Genomic DNA, 21,347 nt, shown 5'->3' with positions numbered 1-21,347 from the left:
ACTCTGATGCAAGTGCTGGTGATACAGTTAAGAAAAGAAAAACAATCACCATTGAAAATAAAGTAGAAATAATAAAAAGGTCAGAGAGGTGAAACTCCATCATTCATTGGCAGAGCACTTGGTTACAGTCGGTCAACAATAGCATTTATTAAGTTTGTGTACCTGTTCTGACTTACATACAAATTCAACTTAAGTACAAACCTACAGTCCCTATCTCGTACGTAACCCGGGGACTGCCTGTGTAGAGATGACCTGTGTGGGCACTGGGTGAATGTAAAAATTACATGTAGACAATACCCAAGGTGAGGTCTGATATCAATACCCTGACATATATATTTACACAAGCAACAGCAATAAAGTCAGTGTGCAAAGATGCTCCTCTAATCTGAAATCGCATACTGTTTTTTATTCATTTCAATGCAGCACTCCAATCCTCTATAAGGCCTTTCATGTCTAATTCATGTACTTGTACTCTAATGAGGATTATGACTGTGCATTAGCCTCTTATTAGGATTATTAAACATTATTAGTGCTAGTGAAACAAAATGAACAGAAACAGTGTACTGAGTAGCTGGATGAGATGCAATAACAATGAGATTCATTTGTGCCAGGCTGAGCAGGAGTTGGCATCCCATCGTCCAGGATACAATACCAGTGAGACATGCAGACTTGTTGATTAGCACATGGAAGTAAGAATTTCATTGTACACTGGCTCTATATCAATCTGCACACATATAAACCTATAATATTAATCAAGCAATCTCACAAAGACAATTAATTATAATAATATTTTATTCATAGACCCCTTTTGCAATGCTCAAGAAAAAATCCTAAAAAATAAAGCCAAATAAATAACACCATTGAAATTAATATGATAAACATAAAATACCATGTAAATAAATAAAAATAATTAGAGTATAAAAAAATAAATAAGAGTACAATTTACAATACAATATACAATAGAATAAGACAATGAACAGAATAAATAAGGTTTACTATGTCAACTTTCACATAAGGGCCTGATCAAGAGAACACAATTGAAATAAAGGACTAAATTATTACCATAAATTTAATTGACAGATTTCATGATTTTAAGAATGTTGTTTCAAGACACAAGATGATGCCCAGCATCACTGTGCTAACTGGTGTAATGATACAGGACGATGCAAGGCCACCAAAAAACTTTATGGGTTAATAGCAGAATTTTGCACTTAATTCTGAAAAACACAGGAAGCCAGCAAAGAACAATCTGTATTGAGCTCACTAGGATTCTGAATGACCATTCAAGTAGATGAGTTGTAAAGCAATGGGCAAATTAGAACTTTCCAAAGCAGTTACAGAAGTCATTGTGGTAGATGATAAAAAGAAAGACATACCAGAAATGACAAGAATGAACGTGTATGAGAGATGGTGAATAAGAATTGTAACAGTACATCATTTATGAAATGTTTAACCTTTGGTAGACATTGTAGTGTAGAGGTCAGAGTATTGGACTGAAAACCAAGAGCCTGTGCCTCTGATTTGATGAATTTAGTGTGTGTGTGTGTATATATATATATATATATATATATATATATATATATATATATATACACATATACACACACATATAAATATATAATATATATATATATATATATATATATATATATATATATATATATATATATATATATATATATAAATAAATGAACAACCATAATGACTCCTGATCTTGTAAAGTGACCTTGGCTAATGCTATTATATCAAAAAGTTCCTCTAGGACCGGAGTTAGGGAGTTGTTCTAGACTGTTGAAAAACGAATTCATTGGGTTTACTGCACGTCTAGATGAATTTAGCTTTAAGAAGTTCCCCACCCATCATTTCATTTATGTATGGCATGTCTGCAGCAAGGAGATCTCTGGTGAACACTCATTTTAACAACTTAAATAATCATTATTTTATTTGCATATTCTATGCCAGGGTGCTCAGGTTTGGTCCTGGAGGGCCACAGTGCCTCCAAATTTTTGTGCCAGCCAAGTTTCTTGATAAGATGACAGTTTTTGCAGCTAAAGTAAATTTTGCTCAAGCGAAATTTCGTACTTACTTTAACTTGTTTGTTAAGAGGTGCTTTTCCCGAAAGCTTCATAACGCGAAGTATTTCTTCACCTCGCACTCTAGTTAGTTTGTTATTTAGCAAGTTTTTCCCTAAACCCATTGTAAGTAGAAGTATTGAATCTATTTGTAATTTAATGACTTGAATGAACACACTCGTTATTTTTTAATGTTTCTTCCACTGCACTTTTCTAGAGCATGATCTCCCTGTCCATTTTCTGGACCTTCTTAGACCGAAAGGAGTGTCTGCACAATATTTCCAGAAGTAGATGCTGCTCAGCATCGATATGAGTGGACATTATTTGCTTCATAAAATCTAGACATTTGTGCATTAAAAGATCAGGTCAATTTAGGATTTGGTAAAACTTTTTAAAGATTAAACAGGCTTTGACAAACATCAATTTGATGTCCCTCTAGAGTAAAAAATAGATATGGGCGCTTAAGTGTCATGTTATAGTGAGAGTATATACACCACACATGCATTTTTTTGGCATACCCATGTTCTGAAATCTTGTGCCTAGAGCCAGCAGTGTCATAAACTTTTTGCCTTGGCATCTATAAACTATGAAAGAAGCAAAATGTTAATTTTAAGATTCCTATTTCACAGTGTTCAATGAAGACGGGCCTGATTGATAATTGCTTGTTAAATGCACTGTTCTTCATTCAGTTGTTGGAGGTAAGTCAGGTATTTTTCAAAAACACTTCCTGAATGCATTAGTGTAGTGCATGGCAGTGGGATATCCTGAAAAGAAAAAAGAGCAGAATAAAATTATTAGTTTGGAGACTCTGAATACTTTCACACTCAATTTGGCTACAAAATTTTATAGTGTGGTTAATTGTGCTTTCCGTAAAGTAAACTAGGTGTCAGCGGTGCTTTGAGTTTTATAAACTAGTGTTTACAGTATGTATGCATGGTTGGCATACTGGTACAATAGTTGGCACTGCTGCCATACCCTGTCTGAATCCTGCTCCTCGTTGTTCTTTACCTGGAGTTTGCATATCGTCTTCAAGTCTGTATGAGTTTTTCACTGAGTACATTGGTTTTATTCAAATTATGCAGAGATATATGGGTTAGTTAATTGCGCTTAAGAATTTTATTATCTTAATTTTAAAACACTCCCCACCCACTGCAATGTTAATTTGAATGAATTGGATACTGAAGCAAAACTTAGATTATTTTATTAGCAGAATAATATACATGGACTGATTGATGGATTTTTTAGAGTTTATAATAACCGATCATGTTCTCCTCAATTGTAAGTGCTTTCTCTTCTCACTTAATTTAAGGATATAATCAGGATTATATATACACAAGGTATTTAGATATGCAGATAACCAAGATGATACAGTGTGTTCTTAACATAAAAGGACGAATCAAGCTTACCTTACTTTTGGACTTCTGCTTCAGCATCTTAGCATTAATAAAGAGCTTTTTATAAATTGTTAAATTGCTGCTGTTCTTTGCTTTTTGCAGTATGTCTTCAAGGCTCTCAAGAACACCAAATTTACAGTTGCACTATACAGAAAGGCCAAAAAAAAAAGGTTTTGATTAAATTAAATACAGCCCTCATAGCATTTGGCTCAGTCACTATCAGCTTGGAGTTTGCATGCTTTCACGTTGTCTATGTATTTTCTCACACACCTCTAAAATGGTTGGTTGGTGGTCCTGAAATAGTGAGATAGGACAACAGAATGTGGGTGCATGCATGTGTCCTGAAATAGGCTGGTGCCTTATTCAAAGATGGCTCCCGCTTTTATGTATAATGCTACTAATATAGGCTGTAGATCTTTGATCACCTCCAGCATGAAATGAATGCATTAATTTGTTTTAGGAAATGGATGGGTGAATGCGTGCATTACTGTATATAGTTACACTGTGTAAATTATGTATGGCTGCCCTCCTTTCCTTCAGTGTTCATTTTTTCTTTGTAAAGTACATTGTGTTGGTATATTCTATGAAGAAGCCTCTCTAAAATAAAGTCTGATCAATCTTAACTGGAAAAACTATTCAAAAGAAATGTTTTTGCCAGAATATTTCCTTCATTTAAAAATCGCGTTACCCCTAAGCTGGCTTTTCTATCCTAGCTCCCTGTTAGGTACTGAATGCTTATCTTTTAAAGTCTGCTGCTGCATTCTAAAGATGTTTGTTCCAAATCTTCAGAATACTAGAAAGTTAGACAGTTGATATTTTCAGATGATAAACTTCATACTGCTCCAAAACCCCAGCCAGCACTTGTTCAACTTTGTGACCTTCTGAATTACTTCTAATAGTTTTGTGAGACCCACAGCATTCAAATCCAGACTAAAAACCTCATAGTCCTCCTTGGGTTTTTAGTCACCATCTCTGTGATATTAATGACATCTCTGTACTATTTATTAACTTGGACTCCCTGCTGGGAATATTCCAAAATTTACCAATGTTTCCTGTTTTGTCACTTTTCCTAGGCACCATTATTTGTAGACTTATACTGAAAACCTCCTTTTTATGATGTTACTAAAGGGTTCGCCCCCTGCTCGCTTCACTAACCAACAACAAAGGCTTTCGCTACACGATAGCCACTTTGTGTCTCTGTCGCTCATGTTTTGAAGAGGGGGGCTGAACACACCCCTTTGAAGACACAGTTGCTCCTCCAAAACCCTCTCTTAAACGGTGATACAATGGGAAACAAATACAGATTTTTTCTTTTTACCTCCTCTATGCTCGATCAGCTGCTGACTTGCTGCTGCCGCCATGTTGCATGATCTGCATCTCGTGCTCCACTTCGGACATTTAAAAGCCTGTACAGCAGCTGTACTACTCTTTGTCTTTTATTTCTGGCCCTGGGCATAGCTAACTGTTTTGGTACAAAGTCTCGTCTCGCAGGATTTGAGTTCTTGATATTTTTTAGTTTATAATTTACAAACGAAATAAGAATCTGAAAATCTAACATTATCACATTAAAGTTAAAAAAAAATTGAAAAGAATGATACCAAACATATATATGTAGGTTTTAAAATAACCCTGATTTAAAGTGTGACAAAAGACGTCACATAAAATCGTTGCACAAAATTGTTGCACTTTTAGGCTTAGGATTTTATATATATACAGTACTAGCAAAATACCCGCGCTTCGTAGCAGAGAAGTAGTGTGTTAAAGAAGTAATGAAAAAGAAAAGGAAACATTTTAAAAATAACGTAACATGATTGTCATTGTAATTATTTTGTGACTGTTATGAGTGTTGCTGTCATCAAGGATTTGATTATCATTATTTCTTTCAATCAGGTTCATATTTGGAGGATGTGTTGTGTTCAAGTTACATTCCATGTTTGTCAACCATTTTAAAGATAACAGGTTTCATTCATCAATTCCTTTCTTACTGCATCAATAAACAGCTCGTCTTCCTCTTTATTTGAGACATCACACACTGCATGCATGGTTTTTTTTTACACTGTGTTCCTTTAGCTCGACATTGACTTTTTCCGCCATGTGCTTTCTTTCCGCAGTAGCTGCACTTATGAATATGCTTGTATGCGTCACTCACTTCATATTCTTTTGCTGCCTTCTCAATTGTGCAATGCGTTTTTTGTGCAGCGCTCTTTGGAGCTCTTGCTTTTTGTCTGCGTATTGCATTCACAGTCAGTTCACGTGAGCCGCTTGGAGTACATGCATCGAAGGTTCTCAGCTGTGCTTGTGCTATCTCGTGCGATGTCCACAGCTTTATTTAATGTTAGCTAAGACCCGGCACTTTAAAGTTTCTCTCGCAGTTTCGCTGAGTTTGTGCCAAACACCACCCTGACCATCTCATCTTCGTCTGCATAAGCACAGTCCTTCATTTGCGAATATTTAGTGGCAGAGTGTTTCTATTGGATTGCCGCTGACGGACGGCCTTATATGGGCAGGCACTCAATTACGTAAGAGGCGTGACGATGAGGGACGCAACTCCGCCTCACACGGCGACTGAGCTGCAGGCTATGGCCGGTATATATGTACATAAGTAGGTTCCAGTTATGACTGTTATGTGTAGAATTTTGAAATGAAACCTGCCTAACTTTTGTAAGTAAGCTGTAAGGAATGCGCCTGCCAAATTTCAGCCTTCTACCTACACGGGAAGTTGGAGAATTAGTGATGAAAAAGTGAGTCAGTGAGTGAGTGAGTCAGTCAGTCAGTCAGTGAGGGCTTTGCCTTTTATTAGTATAGATAGAGTAGATATCTAAAGTGTAAAATCATACTGGAAGGTGAAGAACATCAATGAAGCTAGGGATAGTCAAATGATAAAATCAGTAAAGCAAAAATTTAGAATCTCTACTAATTAAAGGCAAAGCCCTCACTGACTCACTCACTCACTGACTCACTCATCACTAATTATCCAACATCCCGTGTAGGTAGAAGGCTGAAATTTGGCAGGCTTATTCCTTACAGCTTACTTACTAAAGTTAAGTGGGTTTCATTTTGAAATTCTACACGTAACGGTCATAACGGTCGACAATGGTCGACAACATCCGCCATGTTGAACTTTCTTATTTATTACCCCATCTTCACGAAATTTGGTAGGCGACTTCCCTACGCTAACCGAAACCAATGTACATACTTATTTTGGTGGTATGATGCCACTGTCAGCCAGCATATTGAACTTTCCAATGTCACAAATTCTCCAGCTTCCCGTGTAGGAAGAAGGCTGACCCCATCTTCACAAAATTTGGTAGGCAGCTTCCCTGCGCTAACCAAAACTGATGTGCGTACTTATTTCGGTGGTATGACGCCACTGTTGGCCGCCATATTGAACTTTCCAACGTCACTAATTCTCCAACTTCCCGTGTAGGTAGAAGGCTGAAATTTGGCAGGCTCATTCCTTACAGGTTACTTACAAAAGTTAAGCAGGTTTCATTTCGAAATTCTACGTGTAATGGTCATAATAGTCAACAACGTCCGCCATGTTGAACTTTCTTATTTATGGCCCCATCTTCACGAAATTTGGTAGGCGGCTTCCCTGCACTGACCAAAACCGATGTGTGTACTTATTTCGGTGGTATGACGCCACTGTCGGCCGCCATATTGAACTTTCCATCGTCACTAATTCTCCAACTTCCCATGTAGGTAGAAGGCTGAAATTTGGCAGGCTCATTCCTTACAGCTTACTTACAAAAGCTAAGCAGGTTTCATTTCGAAATTCTACGCATAACGGTCATAACGGTTGACAACGTTTGCCATGTTGAACTTTCTTATTTAAGGCCCCATCTTCACGAAATTTGATAAGTGGCTTCCCTGCGCTAACCAAAACCGATGTACGTACTTATTTCAGTGGTATGATGCCACTTTCGGCCGCCATATTGAACTTTTCAATGGTCTTTGTTACTTATGTGCCCATCTCCAAGAAATTTGGTACGCGGGTTCCCAACGCTAACTGAATCCTACTTACGTACATATATACGTCCATAGCCTGCAGCTCGGTCACTGGGTCCCCCATCCTAACGCCTCCCATGTTGTTGGCTGCCTGCCTATATAAGACCATCCGTCGCTCCAGTCTCTACATTCCCTTCCTTGCTTCGCCACGGGTTCACGTCTCCCTGCTGATAACTACAACCTTTTTATGTAATACACGGCTTCTCCGCTGTTTTATTGTTCATTTATTACGATTATAGTTATTGTGTAGGTATTTTAGACTTCATTTATATTGGTGAGGTACCCATTTCCTTTATCATTCCAACTGTACCCCCATTAACATGTCTATCGAGGTGATCACCATCGATCAAAGAACTGTCACTTACTGAGTAGTTTCCATGCCCAGAGATGGCACCTACCTTTTCCATTCTCTTTGTTACATATTGCACAGCCATATCAGACTCACTCTTGATATTCGGGGGAACATTGTGTCTTATGTATTGAATGACAGAGACAGGTTCAAGGTGGTCGACTGATGACGGTACAGGAGATAATTATACTACACAGGAGCACTATAGGAGTGAAATGCTTAAGCCCTTCACCTATGGATCTGCATGTGAGTTGATGGCTGCCGCTGAATTGTTTGGTTGTCGCTTTCAAGTGTACCGAAATGGCCAAATATTTTACACCTTTCGACAACTGCCAATGCCTCTTAAACATCTTAGATTCACAAGTGACGATTTCAGTAGTGGACACTTTGATGTTTATGAATGTTTAAACTCTCAAAAGCTGGATGTGAAGTTATCGATGAAACCGATTATGACAGCAGCAATCCAAGCTGTGGGATTTGAAACAAGATTACTGTTCACATGGCCAACTGTACGTTGCATGCTCAAGAGTAAGCTCAGCGCACAGCTTGGTCATATTACAACCGGAGGGCCGAACTCAAAATGTGGTATACAAAGAGATCCTTAACAAATAATTATTGGTATTTTTCCCTCAGTTTAAAAAGGTTTAATTTTCTTCTTAATAAAAATTTTAAGTCAGTACTTAAGCGCGGGTATTTTGCTAGTCGTTAGGAGACCCGGGTTCGCTTCCCGGGTCCTCCCTGCGTGGAGTTTGCATGTTCTCCCCGTATCTGCGTGGGTTTCCTCCGGGCACTCCGGTTTCCTCCCACAATCCAAAGACATGCAGGTTAGGTGGATTGGCGATTCTAAATTGGCCCTAGTGTGTGCTTGGTGTGTGTGTGTCCTGCGGTAGGTTGGCACCCTGCCCAGGATTGGCTCCTGCCTTGTGCCCTGTGTTGGCTGGGATTGGCTACAGCAGACCCCCATGACCCTGTATTCGGATTCAGCGGGTCAGACAATGGATGGATGGATTTTGCTAGTCAAATTATAAAGCCCAAAACAAATTCTTAAAATCTAAGTCAAATACACACAAAAATCCAATCAAAAACTTGAGTGCCTATGCCCCCTTTGCACTTAATCCAGAAGCATGAATGTAAGTGACAAAACACCATCATCTTAAAGAGTGATGATGCGATGACCTCATGTGTCATATCCAAGGTGACCAATAGGCATCATTGCTATATGAGGATGAGGTTAGGAGCACACACTGATACAGTGCATTGCTGCACCCACCACACGACAAATCAACTCAGGATCCAGATTCGGACCCGAGTGCAGCAATGCAACGGGTGATACCTCAGCACCACACTAGCTCAGATAATTGCTATAAATGACTCGAAAACAAATACAAAATGGCAGCACCCACAGTAAAGTATTTGTCACATTGACACCTCAGAAACAGTGATATTAAAATTTAATTTAACTGACGTAAAAATACATAGAAATAAATCCCAGTGGGATAAAACTCAGAATTACAACAGGTGACAATTGCTCCCGTCAAGCATATTTCCCAGCTGTTTTAGATTTTTATTGATTCATTTTAATTGGTTCAATGGACGGTGAGCGTGTGTGTGGAGTTTACTCATTCTGCCCATACCAGTGTGAGTTCAGGATACATTTGGCTCTCCTCACACATTCCAGAAATGCTCCTGTTATGCTATTAGGTTGTGTTCCTGTCCGTAAGCAGTTTGCCATGCAAATAAACTGTTTCTGCCTTGTATATAATGCTGCTGAAATGTGTTCTAGTTCTCTAAAACCTTAAAGTGGTTAATATCTTCTTTATCTTAAAAGTGACTTGTGATAAATCAAGTATTTAATGCTGCTATTTAAAGCAGAGAATAACTGTGATTTACGGAAATCCTCAGTATTGTTAAAGCAACATTTTTCCTATGAACTATAAATGAACTTGAAAGCTGGGCCATCAAGAAGATAGAATGAATAGAAATCAGTGCTTTTGAGCTGTTGTACAAAATAAGGTAACAGAATTTCACCAGATCAAACCTGAATGCACACTACAGTGACCCACCCTTAAGCTAAAATCCGTCAGCCACCTTACAGGCAAACAGCGCTGGCTTCGGATTTCTCTGATGATTTAATAAGGCAAAAGCAGCAGAGAGGGGGTGATGGTTAAGATTAACTGGAATAGATCAATGGAAGAAACTGAACTGTAATTTCAAGAGCTTTATGTCACTTGCACTAACAAATGCAAAATAAATTGAAGAAAGAATATACAGTGGTGCTTGAAAGTTTGTGAACCCTTTAGAATTTTATATATATCTGCATAAATATGACCTAAAACATCATCAGATTTTCACTCAAGTCCTAAAAGTAGATAAAGAGAAACCAGTTAAAGAAATGAGACAAAAATATTATACTTGGTCATTTATTTATTAAGGAAAATGATCAAAGGAGCAGCAATCCAGCAGCTGATTGAGCAAAGAGGAGGTAAAAAAAACCATTTGTTATTTGTCTCCATTGTATCACCATTTAAGAGGGGTTTTCCGAGAAATGACCGCATCTCCTTGGAGTGCATTCAGTCCCCCTCTTCACAGAGTTTTGGAGGGGTTGTCAAGCAAAGCCCCCTAGTGATTTAAAAGATATATTGAGTTTTTTCTCTAAAAATTTTTCTTTTTTTTTTAAGCCTTTGGCTCACAGAAACTGTATGTGAGAGAGCAATTCTGTTGGCAGATTTGGATTAAGCTCCCTCAGATCTGTAAAGAATGCCTACATGTTTGATATGAACAGAAAAAGTGTTTGTTGTAGGCCACATTTAAACCACTGACAAGTAACGTGAATAACATTAATTATATTGTGAAAATGGCACCTGTCAAGGGTAAGATACATAAGGCAGCAGTAAATGAAATGTCAATTCTTGAAGGTGATGTGTTGGAAGCAGTTAAAATGGAATAATCTGAGTTACATTGACAATAGCCAAATTGTGATGGCTACATGACAGAGTATTTAAAAAAATGCAAATCTTGTGGGGTGTTCCAGGTATGCAATGGCTACTACCTACCAAAAGTGGTCCAAGGAAGGACAAATGGTGAATCAGCAACAGAGTCTAGGGCACCCAAGGCTCACTGATGCACATGGGAAAGGAAGACTAACCTGCCTGGTCCAATCCCACTGAAGAGTTACAGTAGCACAGATTACTGAAAAACCTAATGCTGGCCATGAGAGAAAGGTTTCAGAAAACACAGTGCATCACAGCTTGCTGAATATGGGGCTGTATAGCTGCAGATCAGTCAGAGTGCCCTTACTGACCACTGTCACCTCATTCTATCGACCTCACACAACTGTATTTGACTTGTCCATCACACACCTACCTGCACATTACACTTTATATTTCCATTCAGTTTTTATACTTTATGCTGCATCTGTTACTTATTATCTATCTGCTACTTATTATTTATGTTTATCTTTATATGTTGGTTTTGTCATTTGGTGTGGACAGCAAAGAAAGAATTTCATTGTACAGGGAAATGTGTTTCCTTACTGTGCACATGACAATAAACTTGAACGTGAACTTAAAGCTCCTACAGTGAACATGTGAGTGTCAGTACTAGACCATGGAACAATAAAAGAAGATGACCTGGTCTAATGAATCATGTTTCCTTTTAGATCATGTAGACAGCCAGGTGTGTGTGCATCATTTACCTGGGGAAGAGATGGCAGCTTGATGCACTATGGGAAGAAGGCAAGTCAGCAGAGGTAGTGTAATGCTCTGGGCAATGTTCTGCTGAGAAGTATACACCTTTTCATGGCAACAGTATTCCATGATTTCTCCTTCAGTAGGTTAAAAACTCAAAAATGGTTCAGGAATGGTTTGAAGAACTTGGCAAAGAGTTCAAGGTGTTAACTTGGTCTTTAAATTCCCAAAATCTAAATCCAATCAGGCATCAATGGAGGCCGTGGCTTGCAACTGGTAGGACTTAAAAGATGTGCTGCTAACATCTTGGTGCCAGATATTACAGGACACGTTTAGAGATCTTGTGGAGTCCATGCCTTGACAAGTCAGAGCTGTTTGGATGGCACAAGCAGGACCTATGCAATATTAGGCTGATCGTGTATTAGGCTACTATGGCTGATCGATATACAGTGTATATAATATATAAAGACAGTATACAGTATTCATTCTTATAATTAACTGTTCAGCATCCTTACAACCATTGTGGATTGCTATTATGATATTTTTTGACAGACCTTAGCTAGACACACTATTTTACATATACATTTTTTCAACATTTGATGCACAGACAGATTAAGCAATTTGCTCAGTCAGGCTGTGAGAAAGATAAAGGAAACAAACCAGCAGCCTTGTGGTTTAAAGTGCATTTCTCACAACTACACTATGCTGTCTGGCTATGGCAACGCTTCGTATCTATTATTACAGTCGCTACATATTTAGATCTCGGGCTGAGTTACACAGTCCAACTGCTTATCTTTTAGGTCATGTTTACAAAACTTGATTCCTGAAAATAGTATATTTCATTCCAATTTATACTTTAATACAAGCCAGCTTTTGTGTACAATTTGCCTAAATATTAAATATATGTCTTACCAGATAAGCTTGTTCAGTTGTAGGAACTCTTAATGGTACATGTTCCACTCCCTGAAAAAACAGAATTTTAGACATCAATAAGTACACATTTAAGAGATGTGAAACTTTATTATTGTACATTGCAAAGCCTTATTATTCTGATATAAAGCATTTGAGACAGATAGACTTGTGCCCAGCTTCATTTTCACCAGTACTAATAATGTATAAATTAAGCATCTGGTAACATGCAGACTGAAGTAAAACACGTTACTGCTGTATCATTCTATAAATTAGTTGCAACACTTTTTATTGTTTTATCTAAACTCCCTAGTAGATACCTGCTATGGCATACACCTTCTGGGTTTTATATTTTTGATTAATTAAACAATGAGACATGAATAGTTTTAGAAGACTTACCAGTGTGGTCAAGTTCTTGTCATGAAGAATTTTAAGACCTCGTATCATTTCTGTGACAAGAATATTACCATTGCAAAAGAACAAAAGACAAATGAATACAATTAAATATTTGCAATGCATATTTCGAGAATAAAAATCAATATTGCATATGCTTTTCTTTTTTATTGTAGTACCAATGTATTAAATGTGCCTTTATATACTCTAAATGTGCCTACTACACAGGAAACTTTTGTTTTAAAAGGTGTCAACTTTCCTCTAAAGTGTCAATGATGCTGGTTTTTACACGAATTAAAACCATTCTATGTGATTCATCCATAATTGTTAAAAAAATTACAAAGCCTATTATTTGTCACAGTGAAGTGGCAGTACAGTACTTTCCACTACTGTAAAAATGGGTTTTAAAAAATGGCATGACCCAATCCAAATTTATGTGATAAGACCTCTGTTAACAAGAATCTGTCCCTCTATTGAATCGGAGAAAATGATAATATTGATTTTGTAAGTAATTTTAGCAGAACACACACACTATTACAAAGTACATAAAATACACACAGATGTCCAGTTCACAATGTTGATGATTGCGCTCAAATTTTATTACCTTAAAAATGATTACCCCAAAATAGAGAGTTGCTTCCCATTTGGATTTTGTTATCTGTAGGAATACATATTTCTGTGCATTTGTTTTTGGAGTGTTCAGGAATTCTGGTGGGCAGAACTTTTTTAAATTTTGCATAATTTTCATAGGAATAGATTTCTGGAACTGCAATCATTTAAGTGATTATTTTACAGTGACCACAGTAATGCTATGAAGTGACATCATGCTGACACTCGCTAGTGAGGGGAAATGTCCCTGATGCCATAAAAATAACCAATGTGATGTCTTCTTTGAAGTAATGAGATGCTATTTTTCCATTGGCTAATATTGTAGAAACTTATCAATATGCCTATAAAAGTCAATAAGTTCTTTTATGCTCTAACCATCTATTAAGTAATCTTTCAAATGCTTTGTAAAATATACCTCACGTGCGTTGTAGTAAATGTTCATTTGTTTACGTCATAGTACTTTATGAATTCAAGGCATTCACACAACCTGCCAGATATTCCTGATTCACTAAATTGCTGCACCTGTAAACTCTCTTTTTGAGTCTGAGTACTTGAAGTGGACAGATGATAATAAAAGGCCGTTGACCTACAAAGCCTGTCATTAGAGCTCCTTTGGTCTGCTTGTTTTTGTTCAGAGTATCATAGTTCTCAGATTCTGTGTGCTTTTAATATTGTTGGGATCCTTCTCTTTAACTGAGCTCGACAAATCCCACTGCCTACATCAATTATGAACTTGCTCTTATCAATCACTGTGCCATACTCAAAGTACTTCCAAACAATACTTTCCTGTTTTTGGCCAATTCGTGCTGTGTGTCCATGTTCAAAACCATGTTCTTTCCAGCTGTCTGACTGCTTTTATTCTCATCTACTCTATATATATATTGTGGACTATTGCCGGCAGCTTATCCTGGCCAAGACCCCCAAGCCGCCACATGGAGCCCTCCCTGCAACACGGAGATGCCCAGAATTCCAGCAGGGCATCATGGACTATGGAGTTGTAATACACAGCCCTGCTGGACAATGTCGGGGCCGCCAGGGGACACTGCAGGGAGAAACAGAGACATTTGGTTTGCATACAGCCCGGAAGTGCTTACAGGTCACGAGGACAGAAGAAATAAAGCGCTTCCAGGCTGACAAAGAAAAGAAGACTTTTGATTTGACCCAGAAGTGCTAGGAAGTCACATGGAATGCGGGTTCAGAAGCACTTCCGGGTCACGAACTATAAAAGGACTATAGGAGCTCCCAGACAGAGAGCTGAGCTGGGTGGAAGGGTGGTAACACGTTTGGGAGTGGAGAAATTATTGTTAGTGATTTGTTATTGTATTTATGAGTATTGTGGAGAGGAGGGTGCTTTGTGCACTGTGCAGTTTAAGTAAAGTTGATTATTGGACTTTTACCACGTGTCTGACTTCTTGGACAAGGGTTCAAGGGAGCGATAGCACCCCCAATCTGTCACAATATAAAATCCTAAGCGTAAAAGTGCAACGATTTTGTGCAATGTTTTAATGTCACGTTTTATGTCACGCTTTAAATCGAGCTTATTTTAAAACCTACATATATATGTTTGGTATCATCCTTTTCAGAATTTATCAAACTTTAATGTGATGTTGTTAGATTTTCTGTTTAAAAAATCTAAACTCAAAAACTCGCGTCCCGTGAGACAAGACTTTGTGCCAAGAGATTTAACCATGCCCGTGGCCGGAAATAAAAGACAAAGAGTAGATGACAAAGACAGCTGCTGTACAGGCTTTTAAATGTTCGAAGTGTCACAATGACAATGATGATGATGGCGGCGGCGGCAGCGGCAGCAGCAGCAGCAAGCCAGCAGCTGATTGAGCAAAGAGAAGTTAAAAAAAAAACTGTATTTGTTTCAAATTGTATCACCGTTTAAGAGGGGGTTTCCTTGTGGTGCGTTCACCCCTGCTCTTCACAACACAAGCGGCGGAGACGTGAAGTAGCTGGTGCGTAGCGCAGGCCAGTGGGATTGGCGAGTGAAGCGAGCAGAGGGTACACCTAGCTAGGATATATATCCTTAGTGTATAGCCTGTTAGCGAAAAAGGAGGAACAGTCTACCATAACAGTGTTTTCTCTAAGACTTCAGCTCATGCTCCCAGCCTTAGTTCACATTAACACTGATACATTTAAAAAGACTATTTTCATTTTGAAAGTTTTCCATCCACACTAGTGTTTTTTTTAGATCATTTTATAAAAGCATCAAAAATGAGTAAATCTTGCCCATTGGCCAAAAACAGACTTCTTTATCTGGACAGATGGTGAAATACAACGGTTTTTAAAGGTTACAAACGATGTTAAAGTTGCTAAAGACTTGGAAAATATAGACTGGTAGTCCTACTAGGAGTGTTTCAAGACACAATACCAATCAACAAATGAGTTATCATGGCAAACAATTCCCTCAATATTTACATCAGCATTTTTAAAGCTCTGTTTTCTCTATGCAAACTGTTAACCAAGACCTGACGTTTTCAAATTTACAAACTTTCAAGAGCATTTTCTGAGTGGATGAATAAAAAAGATGTTTTCAAATGTATCTCTGTTAGTTTGTACTAAATATAAAACATGCTGTAAATGGAGTCTAATGGCGTGGAGTTGATTTCCATATCATAATTCAGTGAACCCCACAGTTCATGTTAGTTAACACACTTTGAATTTCAGTGTATATTTGTGTTTGCACAATTCACATAAAGCAACATTTTGTACTATACTGTCTTCAGAGCAGTTACATTTTTAATCCAGCCTGAATTTTCAGAATATTTTAATTTTTACAAATTTTGTCAGCTTAATGGTGGGCATAATTTTTCCTAAACTGTCAGCGCTAAGGTTCATATCTAATCCAGTGTGTTTTTTTATCAGATCAGATATTAGGCTTCCTTTTAAAAGTAGGATTATTAAATTAAACATTTGGTTACTGGGCTTTACTTTGCTGTATTTCACAATCCAAAGATAAATCAAAGTGGATAATGATCATGATGGCTCATCATTAGACAAATTAAGTGGTCACTTTAATGTTCATTTTTTTATATTTGCATATGAGATTCCAGATATCCCAAGTAACAATCGATTTCAGGGAAGATCCCCCTTTTGTAAATTTTGAACAAGTCATGTGTGGGGTGTTTAAGATGAAGAAGTGGATTTCCTCATTTACTTCTTTGTGTGTTACTGTAAAATCCTGAGAACTGAAACTTAAAAAGTTGTGCACACCCATACACCTTACAGGGACCATTGAAGAGTAGGATACCAGCAATTAGTTTATTTAAAGATAAAAGCAGACCATTTTTGTTTTGGTTCACTTAATTTTATTTGTTAATTGTGCTTCTAATGTTGTTGGGTTATTTCCCTTTAACTGAACTCCACAAACCTAGATGCCCACATCAATTATGACTTACTCTTCTCACACTCTAGCCATACTCTCTAAGTAAATTCAAACCTTCCTGTTTTTGGCCAGTTCTTTGCAGCGTGTCCATGTTCAAATCATGTTCTTTCTAGCTATATGACACAGCTGTTATGGTCATTATACCACATATCCATATAGTTAAGTTATTTCAGTTATTTTTATTTGTTAAGTTCTCTGAGGTTTTAATTTCAGTTTAGTTTTTCACTTGGCTTATTTTTTTAAATTTTGTATGAAGAAGTCTGTGACATTGTGATCCATTCTGCAAACACTGTATAAACATATATGCAGGATTTTTATTATATTAATGGCAACCTCATGGCTGCATTATGTGTGTATTATGAGTCAATATTTCTCTTGTACTAATATGGCTAAGTGTCAAAATAATCTGCTACAGTATGTATCAAGATCAGATGCAGCTAACAATTGGTTATAACTCCAATTAGTGATCAACCCTCCACAACCAACAATTTTAATGTGATGAAATTGTGACAACACTTCAGTTGGAATGTATGGTCTATGAAAGCTGTTTTAGCTCCCAGAAGCCTATTTGGGCTCTGTTTGCAACTACATAATATTGTTAAGTTCTATTAAAAAACAAGAATTTTATGTGCCATACTAATTTCTGTTATCACCGTTATTTTTGAATTTGACTCAATGTTATAAAAATATTTAATGAAGAACATAAAAATAATGGTGGTGTGGGAAGGTGAAAAAATATTTTAGAGCATAGAAAACAATCATCAAAATGAATTCTACATATTACAAAACCCCCAACGGGAAGACAAATGAATGAAAATGTGTGGAATTACCATGAAAAAAATTTAAAAAGGTTCTTGCTCTTGACACTATCATATACCAATCCTCCTCCCAGGTTGGTCAGCTGCCCCCTAAGTTTTGGGGTTTATGGCCGAATGCCCTTCCTGATGGCAATCTTATTTTGTTGTCTTTTATGACACAGAAGAGCGAAGGTAACTTTGTTCTAACTCCACGTCACAGGTAACTCTAGTCTTGCATTAAACACCAGTTGCCCCATGTTTTGGGGTTTTATGGCCGAATACCCTTCCTGATGCCAATCTTATTTTGTTCTCTTTTATGAAACACAAGAACGAAGGTAACTTTGTTCTAACCCCACGTCACAGGTAACTGTAGTCTTGCATTAAATTAAACACGCCATTCATGAAGAAGTAATATCATCAGAGAGGTTTTTTTTTTTATTTTTACCCTACCTGTATAACTGTTTCAGATTTTTATATGGCAGCTTTCCTTACAGCTATCTTCAAGGGACAATGTTGCAAAGCTATGGCTGTAAATTTTCTTTCCTTTCTTTTTTTTAATATATTTTTTTTTATTTTCATTTGAAGCAAATAATATTCCATAAGTCAAGTTAAACTTAACAAGTCAAAATTGAAACCCCACCCAAGAGAAAGAGAGGGAAGCCAATAACCAGAGCAAATCTTTAAAACCAGAAAGAAAGAAGAGTATCATTCTCCCCGATATAGAAGCTTATTCTAAAATATTACTGATTAGATCCTGCCATATATTAAAAAGGTTTTGAACAGATCCTCTAAGTGAGAAATTGACCTTTTCCAATTTCAAATAGCGTAGGACATCAGTTACCCACTGACTTAAAAGAGGTGGGGTGGGATTCTTCCAGTTGAGCAAGATAAGTCTTTGTGCTAGAAGTGAGGTATAAGCAGTTATTTTGTTTGTTCTTCTCCACTTTAAGCCCATCTGTGAGTCCATTGGTTAGGAGTGATTGTGACACCAAAGCTGTCTGTTAGGCATTCAAAGATTATTTTCAAAAATTATGTTAAAATTGGCGCAGTCCCAAAACATGGCTTAGTGAGGCTAGAGTTAGATTTTGTAACGTTCACGGGTTGAATCTTGCCCTTGATACATTCTGGACAATTTTAAACGAGATATAGGTGCTTGATGAAAGATTTTCAGTTGAATGATTGAGTACTTTGTGCATGTGGAGCTGGAGTGTATTCTATGCATGGCTGCCTTCCACTCCTTTTCTGAAATATTAAATGAAAGGTCTTTACCCCATTGTATCCTGGGATCTTTGAAAGGAAGTGACTGTAAAATGATTTTATATATTGTAGCGATGCTATCTGAGTCTTCAAGACTAATCAGTATTTTTTCTTGAATAGAAATAGGAGGAAGGTGAGGAAAACTGGGCAGGTTCTAATTTGAAAGTAGTAGAAAGATTGTGTTGAAGAGAAATTAAATTTGAAGTTTAATTGGTCTCTCTACGTCATGTTTTATTTAAACTGTAGTTTGTCAAAGTGGACAAACAGGCCTCTATAGTTATTTTACAGAACAGTTCAGTTATGAGTTTCACTGGGTTTGAACTTTCACATTTTTCAGGAAGACCTTCGATTCTGATGTTGTTCCTTCTATATCTGTCTTCCAGCGTTGCAAGTTTGTCAGCACTTTACATTCTGATTTTGCAGCCGTTGCTTTTTTGTCAGTGGCAGATGTTGATGTTCAACTATTTCAGTACGAGTTGTGAATGTTTGCTTCACATCTTCAAGCTTAACAGCAAGTACTCTAATTTTACTCTCTAACTTACTCGTGTTTTCTTGTATTTTTTTTTTCAATGTTTTTTAGAATTTCTCTTAAGGTTTTAATAAACTTAGTACTTAAATGTTTCTCCAGGTTTTTTATATCCTGAAGCTGTTTCTCATTTTATTGACTCCAGTAGACCCCCGTGACCCTGTGTTAGGATATAGCGGGTTGGATAATGGATGGATAAATGGTTTCTCATTTTTCTTGTTTATGTCTTTTATTTCTTTATTTGTATCTCTTTTATCCTTTTTATATCACCATTTACATCATTTATGCCCCCCCTCAGGTCGGCAATCATTACATTCAGCTTGGACAGTACATTTCGGTCTGCTCTGCGCTTTGTAGGTGGAATTGTGACTCCAGTTGGGATTGAGGCTGCTGACTCACAGGGGGTATTAAGTGTATTTGACAGTGAGGATAAAAAGGCCTTGATGAATTCTCTTTGCCTGCCTCACTCACAGTTTCGCTCCCACTTTCGCTCCCAGCTGCAGCTGATGTTGAAGCATCGGGCCCTGGCCGATCTGTTCCTTCGCCTTTCTGTTCCAGGTTAGTCTCTGGTAGTCTTATCCCTTTCCTTCTGAACCCTTTGTTTGCTGCTCATGCTTATTTATACTTGCGTATAATGTAAATGCAGGATACTTTGGGATGATAGAAAAAAAAAGGGTAAAATGACACTGCTACTCAACAATTTACGATTCCGCTTCAAGTCAAGTCAAGTTAGGGAGCATGCACTGGTACAGTGTGTTGCCGCACCCACTACATGACGAAACAACTCGGGATCCCGGTTGGCAGCCCCCCAGGCAGACACGCAGTCCAGTGCCACCCTCTGGAAATGACCCTCTGTCTGCCGCAGCCAGGTGTTACATGGGCAACACCTTGGCCTGGTCCAGCCACTCGGGTCCCCAACAATGAGGATCTTACGAGCCGGATCACCCTCGGGAAAATGTACCACATGGCCGTACTGCCGTAACTGACGCTCCCTCACAATGCAGGTAATGTGCCTCATTCGGGACTCCATGAGCAACGGCTCATTCAACACAATGTCAAACCAACGGTACCCAAGGATTTTCTGGAGAGACACAGTACCAATGGAGTCCAGTCTTTATCTCAGGTCACTGGATAGCGTCCATGTCTCGCAACCATATAGCAAGACAGGAAGCACCAGGACTCTAAAGACTTGGACCTTTGTCCTTTTGCATAGATTTTCCAGTGACCTCATGAGCCCCCATGCTCTCCCAATCCATCTACTGACTTCATAGGAAGAGTCACCAGAGACATGAATGTCACTGCCAAGTTAAGTAAACCTCTCTCTACCTCTAAACTATCAAAATTTTTTTTTTTACTTATTCCGCTTCACACATGTATAAATGCATAAACACTTACATGTTTAAATATTTAAAGTGGACACACAATGAAATGTTCTCTCTAATGCCAAACCTTGACAAACCAAACCTAATTTTGCCCATAATGAAAATTTTCTCCCTGTGGCCATCTACCCCAAACACACACCTCTCCGATGGAACAGCTCTCTGTTTGTATTTTAACATGCCTACCAATCACGAATCCAAAGAACTGAACATAATAGCAAAATAAACCCCACCATTTCCCACAATAGTTAGACAGTAACAACAATCAGAGGCCAATGATCCCACAGTCCCATAGACACATACATTAGTGTGTTTGCTATTCCAAATTGGCCTCATGTGGTTTTTCTCATAAGAGGGTTCTGCTATAGACTGGTACGCTATCTGGAGGTTGTTTCTGCTTTGCACTTGATCGTTTTAGGATAGGCTGTGACCTGCCATTGAGAATGTTATGTATCATTTCTTCTTCTATTTTCTGTTATTCCTCTACTGATTTTGTCTGAAGTCACTGATTGCTTAATATCCAAAAAGTTCTAAAGAGGCATAAATTGGTTTTAGAAAAGTGGTAGATCAAATTATA

This window comes from Polypterus senegalus, chromosome 13 (genome assembly GCF_016835505.1).
Source record: "Polypterus senegalus isolate Bchr_013 chromosome 13, ASM1683550v1, whole genome shotgun sequence".
Taxonomy (NCBI): Eukaryota; Metazoa; Chordata; class Cladistia; order Polypteriformes; family Polypteridae; genus Polypterus; species Polypterus senegalus.
This window is presented reverse-complemented; position numbering follows the sequence as displayed.